The sequence below is a fragment of the Girardinichthys multiradiatus genome, chromosome 8 (assembly GCF_021462225.1).
Source record: "Girardinichthys multiradiatus isolate DD_20200921_A chromosome 8, DD_fGirMul_XY1, whole genome shotgun sequence".
Taxonomy (NCBI): Eukaryota; Metazoa; Chordata; class Actinopteri; order Cyprinodontiformes; family Goodeidae; genus Girardinichthys; species Girardinichthys multiradiatus.
Window position 1 is genome coordinate 22,400,330 of NC_061801.1, and position 13,525 is coordinate 22,413,854.

Sequence of the window (13,525 nt, forward strand, 5' to 3'; positions counted from 1 at the left end):
ATAGAAGCTACTGCAGTCAAACGTTTGACTGGGGTTGCGTTATGCATCCACTAGATGGAGCTGTGCTAAAGAGAATGTCAACAAAACAGTCAGATAAGTCAGTCAGTCAAACTTTATTAATACACTACAAACCAGCGTTCTGATAACTCCATTCACTCTCATGGTAAGGTCTCCTCTACATAGAATTTTATTGAATAGAGCCAACCGCACGTTAGGAATGCATTGGAGTTTATGAAGTTGAAGTTGAAATCAAACGTTAGTTAAAACGTGAAAGGGAACTTTTCCCTGATTCAGTAAACACGTAAAAGAAACAGTTTGATGCACTAAATCAAACGTTAGTACATTCACAATATAGTAGCGTTAACTGTTGAATTATCTCGCTGCTGCTCTATTCCCATGTTCGACTGCGTAGCTGACAGCCTTGAGTTTGAACTCAGCATCGTAAGCGTGTCTCTTGAAAGGTGCAATTTTGGGGTCGTTATACACACACAAGTGGTGTTGGACTAGGAGTAAGCACAGTACAGGTGTTTTCCGCTATTACTTCGGCGACACCCCTGACTACGGTAGCCGTAATGCTGCAAGCGGTGCGGCTTTGTAGTTTACCAGTCGTACTGAAACATTTTGACAGAGCGCCGTGTACAACCAGTATGGATCAACCAATTAACCAATTGATCCATATATAAGGCGCTCCGGATTACAAGGCGCACTGTCATTTTTTGAGAAAATTAATGGTTTTTAAGTGCGCCTTATAGTGCCGAAAATACGGTACATTTCCTTCCTATAGAAAGTACTCCTGGATCAGTGCTTCTTTGTTCTTTTTGTGTCTCTGCTCTGTTCTCTCAAACCCCCAGTCGGTCGTGGCAGATGGCCGCTCACACTGAGCCTGGTTCTGCTAGAGGTTTCTTCCTGTTAAAAGGGAGTTTTTCCTCTCCACTGTCGCTACATGCATGCTCAGTATGAGGGATTGCTGCAAAGTCAACGCCAGTGACTGTCCACTGTCTCTAAATGCTCATCCAGGAGGAGTGAATGCTACAAGTCACTGACTAGATGCAATCTGCTGGGTTTCCTTAGACAGAAAAACTTTTTATCCAATTTGACAATTTGAATAAATAAATAACTTTGACTGCACTGTTCAATGATTAGGATTAATTGAAATGTATGTACCTGACTTTTGTGAAGAGCCTTGAGACAACATGTGTTGTGAATTGGTGCTATATAAATAAAACCGAATTGAATTGAATTGAATTGAATTGAATTGAAATCCTGGCTACCTAAGATCAGCTTTCATTTATTATCTGCCACATATGAAATTCAGTCTGTAATTACTCTATACCAGACCCATCCATAGTCAGTCCTCATGGGGTGGTGTCCTGCATGTTTTAGATGTTTCCCTGGTTCAACAGACCCAAATCAAGAGAGTCAGTAGAAGAGTCCTACAGAAACTGATGACAACGTCATTAAGGTGGTAATATAGCCATTTGAATCAGCTGTGTTTGAACATACAAACACATAATAAAAAAAGAAGTTTCAATGTTGATGTTTTTGCTGGTTTGAAAACCAGACCCAGTTCAGCATCCTGATCTGGGAGCTTTTACAACCCAAACAAGCTATAAAATTACCCTTTTTTTTTATGAGTGTGTATTTATCATGGATTTCTTTATCATGTAATAAGTAATTAAAAAACTTAAATGATCAATAAGTTGGGCAGAAACTAGAAAATAGTATAATTTAAATCTAAGTAATGTAAAAGCCCTTTCTTTTTTCTAAAATTCTGACTTTTACATTTTAGATACTGAACTCAGGCTGGAAACTCAAACATTTTTCAGTAGTTGGTTTGAATTGGATAATAATTACTCTAAATCCCATACTTTTCCAGACGTTTTCAACATCGGATAGGAATCCTGTTTAAAATATGTCCAGCACAACTTTAAAGATTACAAGGAACTGGTGACTTGTGATGAAACTAAAAATAAGTCATAAAAGTTGAAAGTCTCTAAATGGTGCTTTTGTGTCTGGAGAATTTAACTTTTGTTCTTTGAGAGGCGATGGATATTCCTTCTTTACTGCCAGACATTCTTTTGCTGAAAACTGGAAAGGATTTGGCTATAACCTAACTTTGTAGGCTTAAGGTGAAGGAAAAGTTCAGTTTGGTCCTCATTATCTATCCAACGAGTCTTTTAAAAATTGTGGAATTTGATGCCTGATGAGGGAAGCTGAGCTTGAGAAAGACATTCTCCTTTGTTTGGGAAACCAGGATAAACTAGCAGCCTAAAGGGAATACATAGTTCTCATTTTCTACTTCTGAGTGTTCCTTAACCTTCCTGTGGTCCCCTTTTAATGGCATTACAAGCGGGACATTAAGGCTTCTCTGTTTTCCTCTGGGTACATGAGAGGTATTTTTAGAAACAAATGTACTTTTTTGAAGCATTAAAGGAATTGATGCAAAGTAAAGCCACTGTGTTTGCCCCATTTTTTCTTTCCTCTCCTTTCATTTATATATAAAAATATAAACACAAATATATATATATATATATATACAATGTGGTCTAAATCTAAATGAGAGCCACTGTTAGTGAAGTAAGATTTTTGATTGCCTTGCGGAAATCGTCATAGTTTCAGTGTGCTGCTTTTCTAACTGAAACATTTTGAAGTATCATGGGACGTTGTTATCCTGAGATCATGTGGGATTTAGCCTAAAGCAGCTGCAGCTTCTGGTTCTTTCTGCAGCTTGCCTAGCCCTCTTATTTTCTGAGTCTCACACACACCAACTTGTCTCTGGTGAAGATATGGTTTAAGACACAATTGAGTCACCTGTCTTGTCAGATACACACTTCTTTTAACATTCCCCACACAGAACAGACACATGTAATCATAAACAAGCAAGGCAGGTCTACTAGCTCTGTTTTTCAAACCGTTATCATTTCTTATCTAAATATACAAAAGAATAACATTAACACATTTCAAGTTATTTTCTTATAAAATAATTCATCTTTTTAGCTATTCTCTTTAATACAATGTCCTCCATTAGGTTGCCTAAAACACAAGAGAACCCAAGCAAGTTAATGTGGAACAAGCCATCTTGGGTGTGTCAGCTCTTTGCTTTTGTGCTTGCATTCACGCATGTACATATGCATGTGCATAACTCACGTTCTCAAATGGTCGCAAAGACAGCAGTGACTTAACAGATCAACGTCTTCCTCGCTGCCTCAATTAGGCAAGCAAACAAAACCTCCATTAAAGAAGCGGGGAGAGCGAGATGCGGATTGAGTACCCAAATAGATGAAGGTGACAAAGTGGATTAGACAAGCAGAAGGGAGGAGGGAAGTCAGTCAATAGGAATGCCACAGAAATGAGAGGAGTAGGTGGGAGAGGAAGGGAGAGGTTCAGACTAAATTCTAATTAAAGCCAAGCCGAGACATTTTGTCAGCAACAAAGAAAAAGAAAACTGATTTTGGATTTTAGCTTGGTGACTTTTTACTTCATTATCCGTGACACTGATGCATTATGTTAGAGATGGTGTCTTTATTTACAATTAGTACCAGAAGGCCGCCATTCTGGTTTTTCATATTTGTCTCAAGTGAATAATCAAGCCTCCGTGCACTTCACTTGCGGTGAGTTCACAGATATAAACAAATCTATTTTTGTGCAGATCTATCTAATATTAATAATGACAATAAAGAAAAATACTTAAGCAGGCAAATAAAGTTACTTGATAACACTGAGAATATGCAATAACAAATTTCCAAGAAAAAAATTTAACTTCTAGAAATTTTAGCTTCAGGAAGGTTGTATCTTTATGTAGAGCAAAAAACCAGCCAATCCAAAATTTTAGCCCAAAGTTGACATGTTTTGATGGTGTTGATGAGGCATAAAATGGAGAGTGAACTAATAGAAAACAGTCAGGACACTCAGGACACAGGAACCAGGAAGAGAACAACAGTAGAATCTAACAGTGAGACAAAGAAATCAAGAGGATTAAGTACTGAGAAGAAATAATGAGAGAAATGCAAACCAGGTGAGTACAATGAACAGAATGCAGAACAGCTGAGGGAACTGAGGAGTGGATGAGTAATGGGCCCAGGAGGAACTGAATGGAAACACATAGGATCTAAATAACAAAAGGCCAAGAACTAATACCGGCGAGGGGTCAAAACCAAGAAACTCAACACAAAGGAAAGGACTAATATGAAAAGGTATAGACCCAAATGACAATAACACTAAAATAATATAAAGACAAACACAAGCGAGAACTAAAATACATTCATGTGTGGATCATGACAAAAGTTAAATCAAAACCTTCTTTATAGTTTTAGTAAAACATTTATGGCAAAACAATTTGCAGAAGGGTTGTTGAGTCATGATGCACCAAATACATGGTAAAAAAAAAATAATAGTGTTATTCTTGATTTATTGTTTTGCAGAGCTGCCAGTCCCATCTGAACACTGACACGACATTACTCATCACTGGCGAGCTTATAAGATGGTGGTTATTAATCACCAAAACTAAAACAATGTTTTCACAAAAACCAATAGAATAGAATAATCCTTTTTTGTCCCACAGCGGAGAAATTCAGGAATAATGGAACACAAAACAGCAATTACAGTATTTGCCAAAATGGTTGCCACTTTGGTAATCATAAATTTATCAAAAATAATTACATAAGGCAATAGTTAATTTAATGCAATGGGCTATTATGGGCTTTAGACACTTATACTTTTCTAACATCTTGTAGCAGCTAGTTGTGCTGTACTGCTACAGCTTCAATTCCAACTGGGCTATTTTCATACTTCTGTCCTCTACAACAGTACTACAGCTAACAATCTTTTATTAACATATCTGCTTTTAAAATATGATACTCTCTGCTCTTGCTTTTGTAAAGTTAATTTTGAGTCAAGTGCATTTATTCTTATATTAATGTTTTGTAATAATCCCAAATTCTCAGAAAGTAAGGTGCTACAGATTTTGCTGCAAATCTTGGAGAATGGCAGAGGACATAACAATATACAAGTAATACTGGGGTGGGGGAAATAGCAGTTTGTTGTGTAGCTATTCTTATTTGAAATTATAGTTTCAATACAGCTAAGCTCAAAGTTATTCATACTCCTGGCAAATGGAGATTTCAAACTATTTTGAGTCAAAAGCCAATAGAACAATTTAAAAAGAGCATCTTTTGAAACAATTAGTTGATTGGTTTTACTTTTTCATAGGAAAAGGCATGTAAAAAACTATTTATACCCTTTACAATAAACAATAGAAACATTTCTTTGTTAGCAATCAAACTCATCTTATAACTGCTGACTAACATTTTTTATGTTTCCACTGGTATTTTTATTATTTCTCTTTGATGATTAGCTCCAAGACTTTGATGTTGGAAGGGCTACCTATCATCATCGTAATCCTTAGCTTCAATTACAGTTTCTCTATCGTATTCAGGTCTGGCTGAGCAACTCCAAAGCAATCCCATTACTTCCAGTCAGAAGAAAGACAGATGTTTGGTAAAATTGGGTCAGGGGCAAATACATGTAATTTGGAGAAGGACAAATAAGGACTACAGTTGTAATAATGTTATAGAAAGATATTGCTTATTCAAACTATAAAATAATGCATGAAAAGTCCTGCCAATGTGCATTTCACAATTTGTAAAATAAATCATTAATGTGGTTAAAACTTTAAAAGCTACTTAATTGATTGGAATTGAGTACACTCAAAGGTATTTTTAGCAAACCTTTATCCATGGCACACACAATCACAAATTATTTAAAATGTAAAATATATTTAGGATATTAACTCAAGTTTTTACCACATTCTGGTTCTGCTGACAATAAAGAGAATATTTATGTATTTTGGAAATTATAATGTTTTGCCTAGATATTTAAAATAGGTTTTCCCACATCTACCCGGACATTCCTAACTCCCAAATGCCATTAAAAACATCTCTGAATAGAGAAGATAAGTTAGCCCTCACACATTTTTAGAGTGACCCTTACAGCCTTTACCAGCAGCTGCTATTCTTTTTAGCCAGATTTTTTTAAACACTGAACACACAAAACTGAACCCATAGCTGGGTTCAGTTTTGTTTCCTCAGTTTGTCTTTGGTCACAAGTTTAAGAGATAAATAAACCAGGGGAGGAATAAAAACTTAAAATTTATATGATCTACATTTATATGTAGATCAGCATTGTTCCAAAACATGAAAAGCAATATTATTTTGAAAGTCAGATGTGTCATGGAGGAATAATAGCCCTGGCATTATTTCCTGCATCACCCAGGGGTAATCATGTGACCTCATCTGTCCCCTAGTTACCACGGCAACAAGAAACCCATCCCAGGGGTAGCAGCTGTACCGCACACTTTCCAAAAGCTAAAGGTGGGCCATATATAATCTCACAGGTCATTACATCTTACCCCCAAATTCCTCACAGTCAGCAGAAACAAGGTGCCATCTTTCATCTTTATCATCCTGTCTTTACTTCAGTTTGCTGCATCATGTCTGTTTTTAAGTAAGTCATCAAACTGATGAGATCCCTTGCATAAACCTACTTTTACCATTTGTAGCAACTGATGAATTAATGTATTAAAGATAATACTTGCTAAATTCACCTTTCCAGTTCATCTCTTTAAGTCCAACTCATTTCAGTGATGTGAGCTGTCAAAACTCTGGAGCGGTAGCATACAACAGGACATAAATCCTCCTCGATGCCACTCCCTGTAAATATCTCCTCTCTCTTCAACTCACAGGCTCTGAATCTCTGTAACAGCAGTTTGACTGAATGTCTGAGTGATGCAACGTTTGACTCGCCTTTACCCTGTTTAATACCTTCCTTTACTCACTGAGTGATCTCACTGATTTCTTTAAATGATGTGTAAGGTTAGATACATTTAGAGAACACTTCCTGTTTACATAGCCCACAGGGCAAACCTAAAACAAACACGTCGATACAAAAAAGAGCAAGAACAGGGTTAATCTTATTTCTTTCAGCCGTTCCATATATTCACTGAATCATCATGACTGCATCCTAAAAGAAATATGCTTAACACATAACATTATATTTTTACTTTTTTATTTTATGATTGTTATTTATCAATTTATTTACTAATATTTTCAGTCTGGCCAACCAGAATTAATGATAGATTCTTTAAAAAGAGAAGATTTGTTAAATTTAATAACCATGAACCCCACTATCATTATTTTGTTGCAGGTGTCATTTCACAAGCATCATTGGGAAAAAAAAGCCCGAACCCCAAAAAGTAATTTCCTACATCACTGCCTGGGAGAATATATTACAAATAAACAACCAGACTCACCAACAAGCTATCATTAGAAAAAAAAATAAAGGTCGCATTTTCTGACCATAAAATCTTGAAAGATGAAAAGCCACACATGAAAGAGCTGGTTGGTTTTATTGCATCCATGTTTCAGTACAATTTATGTGTCTTTGTCTTACTAAATCATTATGGCCCCTCTGGGAAAACTGTTTCCTGCCACATAAAAAAAAAAAACGTAGGGGATTTCAAATATTCTAAAAGCACATTTGAAGGAAATCTTCCTCCATTAAGTCACCATCTTACTTTCCAGTTCACAAACCCCACGCTTGCTGTAATCTATTAGTCATGAGACCATTTTCCAACTTTGTAAGCACTGATATCTCACCTTAGAAATATCTGCATCCAGTTAGGTTTATATTGCAAGGTTATGATGTAGTTCCAGTGCAAGTGAAGCACAATTTTTACCTCTGAATGCCCTCGGTAAAACTTAAATTTAGCTTTTACTCCACTTTACTTCTCTCTACACAAATCTATAAAACAGCATGTTGTATATGAGCAATTCAAATGTCTTCCATTTGGCACAATAAGGATTGTGCTAAATGGGTCTGCAAGTATCACATTATTTCATTTCATATATCATTTGTATAATGCCTTGAAAAGGCAGAATAAAACCCTTATAATAAACTACTTTAAAGTCCCTTTTTGGTTTCCTGTTTGAAAATGTTACAATGAATTCTACATCACAAAGGCCTTAATTTTTGAACCAAAAGATATCAAACAAGGTTAAAATCACATATCAAATAAAGTTATTTCATCAAGAAGGGAAATTTAATTTAGAAATCTAACAAAAATATTCCCTAAGAGGCAGGATTCAGGTGGTAAATGACTCAGCACAAGGTACCTGCTCAGAAGAAACACATACCCCTCATGTGTCCTACAAACCCACAACGCAAAAAGAAAATATTCAAGCAGATATCAGTCCTCAGGACTTGGAAGCTTCATCCCATGGAAAATTGTTGTTAGAGACTCTTTGAGGGATGCAATGCTGCTGTTTTCTCACTCAAGACTGATAGCAGACTTGTTTGTGAGCATTATTTCCCACCAAAAATAGTCATGCACACAAGTTGTTTATTTGCCTTAAGTGATATCATATGTTCCAGTCTAAGTCACAGGTTGTTGCATAAACAACACACTCTCAGACATACACAATCCATTTTCCACATTCCTCCAATCACATGTTTGGCCTAACATCGAACAGGTTTATACTGCTTCCTGTGATGTCTGATAGGATGTTAATCCAGATGTTATGTGTGCAGCTATCTGTGAGACATTACATTTCTCTTCCTTCAGGTCTGCACAACCTAAATATATATTAAAAATGTTGTCACATGTGCTTTCCAGAACAATCTGAAGATATAGGAGCATAACAGCATGGTGTTATTACCAAAAGCTTTTTACATAGATTGAACAAATAGATGATCAATCCTTAAATGGCCTTATTATATGCACTGCAATGCACCAGCCTCTTTTGCCCTTGATGTTACTGAGTGGGAACTGGTGAGACAGTGATAGTTATTTATTTACACCTGTGATCAGACCAAAAGGGAGGGAGGGAGGAAGAAAAACATGAAATAGGAGAACAAGGAGCAAAGGAGGAAGGGTGAGTGTGTAAAAGTTGTTGTAAATCATAAAAGGGAACACTGAAACATAATAGCATGTCATACTACTAACGCATGAAAAAAGATTACTGACCTATTTACAGATTTTTATTACAATCGTCAGTTGATATATTGTCTCTTTAATTTTTAATTTTAAGAAGCAGCAGAGTAAAAAATCTAAAGCTTCAACATTGTTACCCCAACAGTGCCAACATTATCAACATATATTTCAGGTTTCCACTTGTTAAAGGAAATTTCACTGCATAATTTCCAGCATTGATGTGTTGCAGTAATATTGTCTATAACTAAAACTTGCTAAACTATGAAAATGAAATGAAATAGTTCAATTTCTAATAGAAATACTTAGGAGTGATTTCAGCCTATCGGGAAGTCTACTCTCATAAATCTCTCAGTTTACGCTAACATGCAAAGCAGAACATTGGTTTGCAACTGTTTTTTCTTTTCTAAGAGGAAATGGTAAAGGGGAAGAGTGACTGAATCTAAATCCACTTCCCAACCCAAAGAGTTAAGACAAGTACATTTTTAATAATTTAATTAATTGACTGTTAAAAAAGATATTAACAAACATTTCAAATTTTAGCCAACTAATACAGAATTTAATCTTCAGAGGACCAAAAAACTGTAGTAAAATAGCACCAACTTCATTTGTAAAACACTGTATTTCTAACTCTTCAATTTTGGTGAATTCTTCTGTGTGGTTTACATTTGTCTCTGCAAAGATTTAATATTAATAAACAGGAAGACATTCGTCCATGAGAGTATCTGGTTGTTTTAGAGGCAGTTTTGCTTGTTTTTTTTTAAGTTATTCATTTATTCACATATTATTTTTAGATATGTCTGGAGACCCAGGTCCAGACAATGCAAGTTTTCCTTTCAGAGCCAAAGCTCACATCTGTACATTGTCTGCATCACACCCATTGTGTACAATAGAATTTTTCAGTTATGATGGACGGTTCCTGAGGAGACAATGCAAGAGACATAACAATAAAAACAATCTGCTGTCAGAAATAGACTCATTAGGTGTATATGTCCGATGTTTGTTTTATTCTGGTTTACTGAAAGACATAAATAAAGCTAAATCTCATTGTCTCTCTACCTTCTTGGTTTTATTAGTTTCTATTTTTTCAAAATAATGTTCATCACCGTTCGATGTTTGTATTGTTCTGGTTTTCATAGAGTTAAATAATAGAAAATAACATCAATATATATACCGCTTTTCAAAAAAACACAACATATGATATACAGGACTACAATATATTGTTAAAAGTAGAATGGAATGGAATGTATATGTAAATGTGTGTAAAATGTGTAAAAATCCTGAAAGCAAACATTGTGCTTTAACAGTTTTTAAAAACCACCTTTAATCACAATAACCTTTAGTAGCTGTCCTTCATATGCTCTCAGAGGTTTCTTATATTGTTGCAGTGTAGTTTACAGGCTCGTTTCCTTTGGGTCATTGTCTCACAGTAGAACTAAAATATGTCCAAGCTTCAGTTATTAGACGGATCAACTTATATTTAACTTTATTCAATATAGCTCATTGTTAACTCACTGAATGCAAGGTGTCCCGCCCACATCCTTTCGCTTCAAAGTGAGCCCACATCACCCATTCACCTTTGTGCCTGACAGCTAATAGTGGTGCTCAGACTTGTTGATAATCAGTTAATCCAGTTCATAAGTAGTGCAATCTGGCTTCTACCATTAATGCAGTATACAGTTTTAAGCATTTAAATGTAGTCTTTTGTGAATAAAAGACGACAGTTTTATAAGTGATGAGTTGCCAAGTGTCTAATCTAATACAATATTGCATATCTGACCTAACTTTAAATGACAAACGAAGTTGTGTCAGATCTGTGCAATATATTTAAGTAAACAATGCTCAAAAATTTTCTTTATACTCAGTAGAGACTCACATACACACACAACAATACGATCACACAATACGATCTACAGTTAAAACAGGCTGCAAAGAACTTTTTAAACATTCATAAACATTCCGTAGCTTACGTGTTGCACCCTTAAAAAGCAACAAAAGGGCCACTGTAATGATACTTACAGAAATGCTACACAAATTTTGAAGTAATGATACAATGTTGATGTAGCTTAATCTCATGCTACACTATGCTGACACTTTGTCTGTGCTGCTAAATATTTACTTCCATTGGCATGTCAGATACTTGACATGCCAACAGCAAGGCTGTTCAAACTATTTGTGATTAGTTCAGCTAATAATTATTTAACTACTTGATTGGCCTTGTAGACTGCATGTAGAACATTAAACTTTCACCCCAAGATGGTCAGGTGATTATACGAGACACGATCAAAATGCAAAAAGTATTTTACTCAGCTGTTATGCAGTATCAAACTTTACATTTTACATCCATTATTCCATTACACATGCCTTATGCAAAACAATGGCACATCATGGATGACATGACACACATACAGCACTTTACAGATATAAGAAGAGTGGATGCTTTGCAAAATGTGCTTAACTTCTTCACATTTACTCAACAAATGCCAAAAATATGCCAACATAAGTGACAAAAGAAAAAACAATAGGTTTGTTTTCTCAGAATGACTGTACACTGGCTTGCAGTAAATTCTTGGAGTAACTGATGTCTTGGTTCATTCTTGGGTTTAGTCATATATCATAGAGACTTAGTACAAGGTACTTGGCACTTTGATTCAGCTCAGTGTCTATCCATTTTATCCACACAACAAAGTTTCACGACTCAACTTACAGTAGTACACTCTGATGTGGTAAACTAAACTTTTTAAGTGGAATATGAAGCCCATTTCTAGTATTCGTTCTGCAATTAAATGTGTCAATGAACAGAGAGAGCGTTTAGGACACCAGGCACTGACTATGACAAGCAGGGAGGGCAGGGCGATGAGCCCAGTCATTATTGGTGAAAGCTGAGGGTTCACAGAGAAAATGTCATTGACGTAACTGGCCCCATGACGCTCGAAAGCTTAAGACAGTGTTACCACTGAGGAAGACGGAAAAAGGTCTTTACAGAAAAAAATGAGAGAGCATAAATCAATTTGAACAATTACGCTGAGAAGACCCATCCTCCAATGTAATGGCAGGAAGCGCAATGTAAGTCAATACATTTTAAAGTGAAGGGTAAGATTTTGGTCATGTTGAGGTAAGTATCTGGAAAATAATGCTCCTAGAGGGATGTTTTGTATACTGTGGGTATGTGCATACATGTTCTTTTGTTTCTCCTGTTCATTGTGAGTATTTGTGCCTGAATGACAAACAAGGCCTTGTTATGAGTGTGACTGTTTCCTGGGGTATAACAAACATATCATTTGTTCATGCTGAGACTGTGGAGCCATCTGATAATTCCTAATCATGTTTGTATGCATGTGTATGCAGCATCCTGGGATAGACAGATGTTTACTGCTGATTATGAATAACTGTAGGGCTCTTGTGGTTATATTCAACCATAATTTCCTAGATTTAACACCTCCAACACAAAAAATTGTTATTGATTGTACTTCTGCATATTAACACTCACATTACACATCTTGAATCTAATTCTTTTCAACATGTTTTTTATCTGTTGTAAGAAGAGAATTACCAAACAGTTCTCCTAATGAGAAGAAGCAAAAAGCAATTTTCTCACTGTGCTTCCTGTTGTTTTTCCCCTTTGGTCCCCCACTTTGCTCCCTCCTCTTGTTTGTATCACTTTCAGCCTGAGTCTAACATGGACATTCTCTATGTGCTTTTAATGGCTATCTTCTAACATCTTCTTTTTACACTATGAGTTCCCAGCACTTGACAAACTAGCTCATATCATTAGGACAAAGCCAACAAGTATCACTAAGATTAAAAGACCAAAGAGAGAACTGAGGGTCAAAAACCATTGCCTGCAATACCTGTTTAAGCACCGTGAGGTAGTACCAAAAGGACAATCATTAAAGAGAGATGACAAAGCTGAATGAGGACAAGAGGAATGGGAGGAAAAAGGGGAAATAATAATGGTTAACAAGTGAAAAATAAAAGGTTGAATGAATAAAATCTTAACAAATACGCAATGTACACTCTTCATCTGGGACTGTCATAAGTTTGTCTTGTGATAAATGGGCTTTTATTGGTTTTTGCTATCTTTTCTCTCATCTCGTGGTCTTCTCTCCTTCTTCTCTACACAATCAAACTCGCCCAGCTTAATGACAATCTCAAGAACTCAAAATACCTGCATAAATTTTCAACCAATCATTTAAATGAAATTGCTTTTCACAGAACACAAATGATGCCACAGGCAGATGAAAAATAAACTAACATTGCAGAAACCATACCTGGCAAGAAGAAGCTGTTCTAGGTTAAAATCCACTAAAGACAGATAGAAGCTCTCCACACATCCCCATTAAAGTGGCCTACTTCCGCTGTCAAACTGGTGTGTGAGTGTCTGTGGCTGGCCAGCTGAGCTGGTGTGTGAATCTGTCAGTGTGGGCTAGGTCAACTGAACTGTGCAGATCTACACAGTCTGAGAGAGGGAGGGTGAGAGAGAGAGAGAGAGAGAGAGAGAGAAAGAGAGAGAGAATACTCAAGAGACAAAGTAGGTAGGCT

General features: G+C 36.1%; 1 protein-coding gene across 7 annotated transcripts in view; it reads right to left on the minus strand.

Annotated features, from left to right (window-relative positions):
- The window catches only part of rgs3a (regulator of G protein signaling 3a), a 161,174-nt gene that overhangs the window by 46,320 nt on the left and 101,329 nt on the right, over positions 1 to 13,525 (minus strand). The window contains exon 1 of one of the 7 annotated variants that reach the window (XM_047372379.1): positions 13,255 to 13,407. The exons of the other annotated variants lie outside the window; for them this stretch is intronic. The gene's annotated coding sequence lies outside the window, so the exon portion shown is untranslated. Of the gene's footprint in view, positions 1 to 13,254; positions 13,408 to 13,525 lie in introns of those variants that run through there. 7 annotated transcript variants of the gene reach the window in all.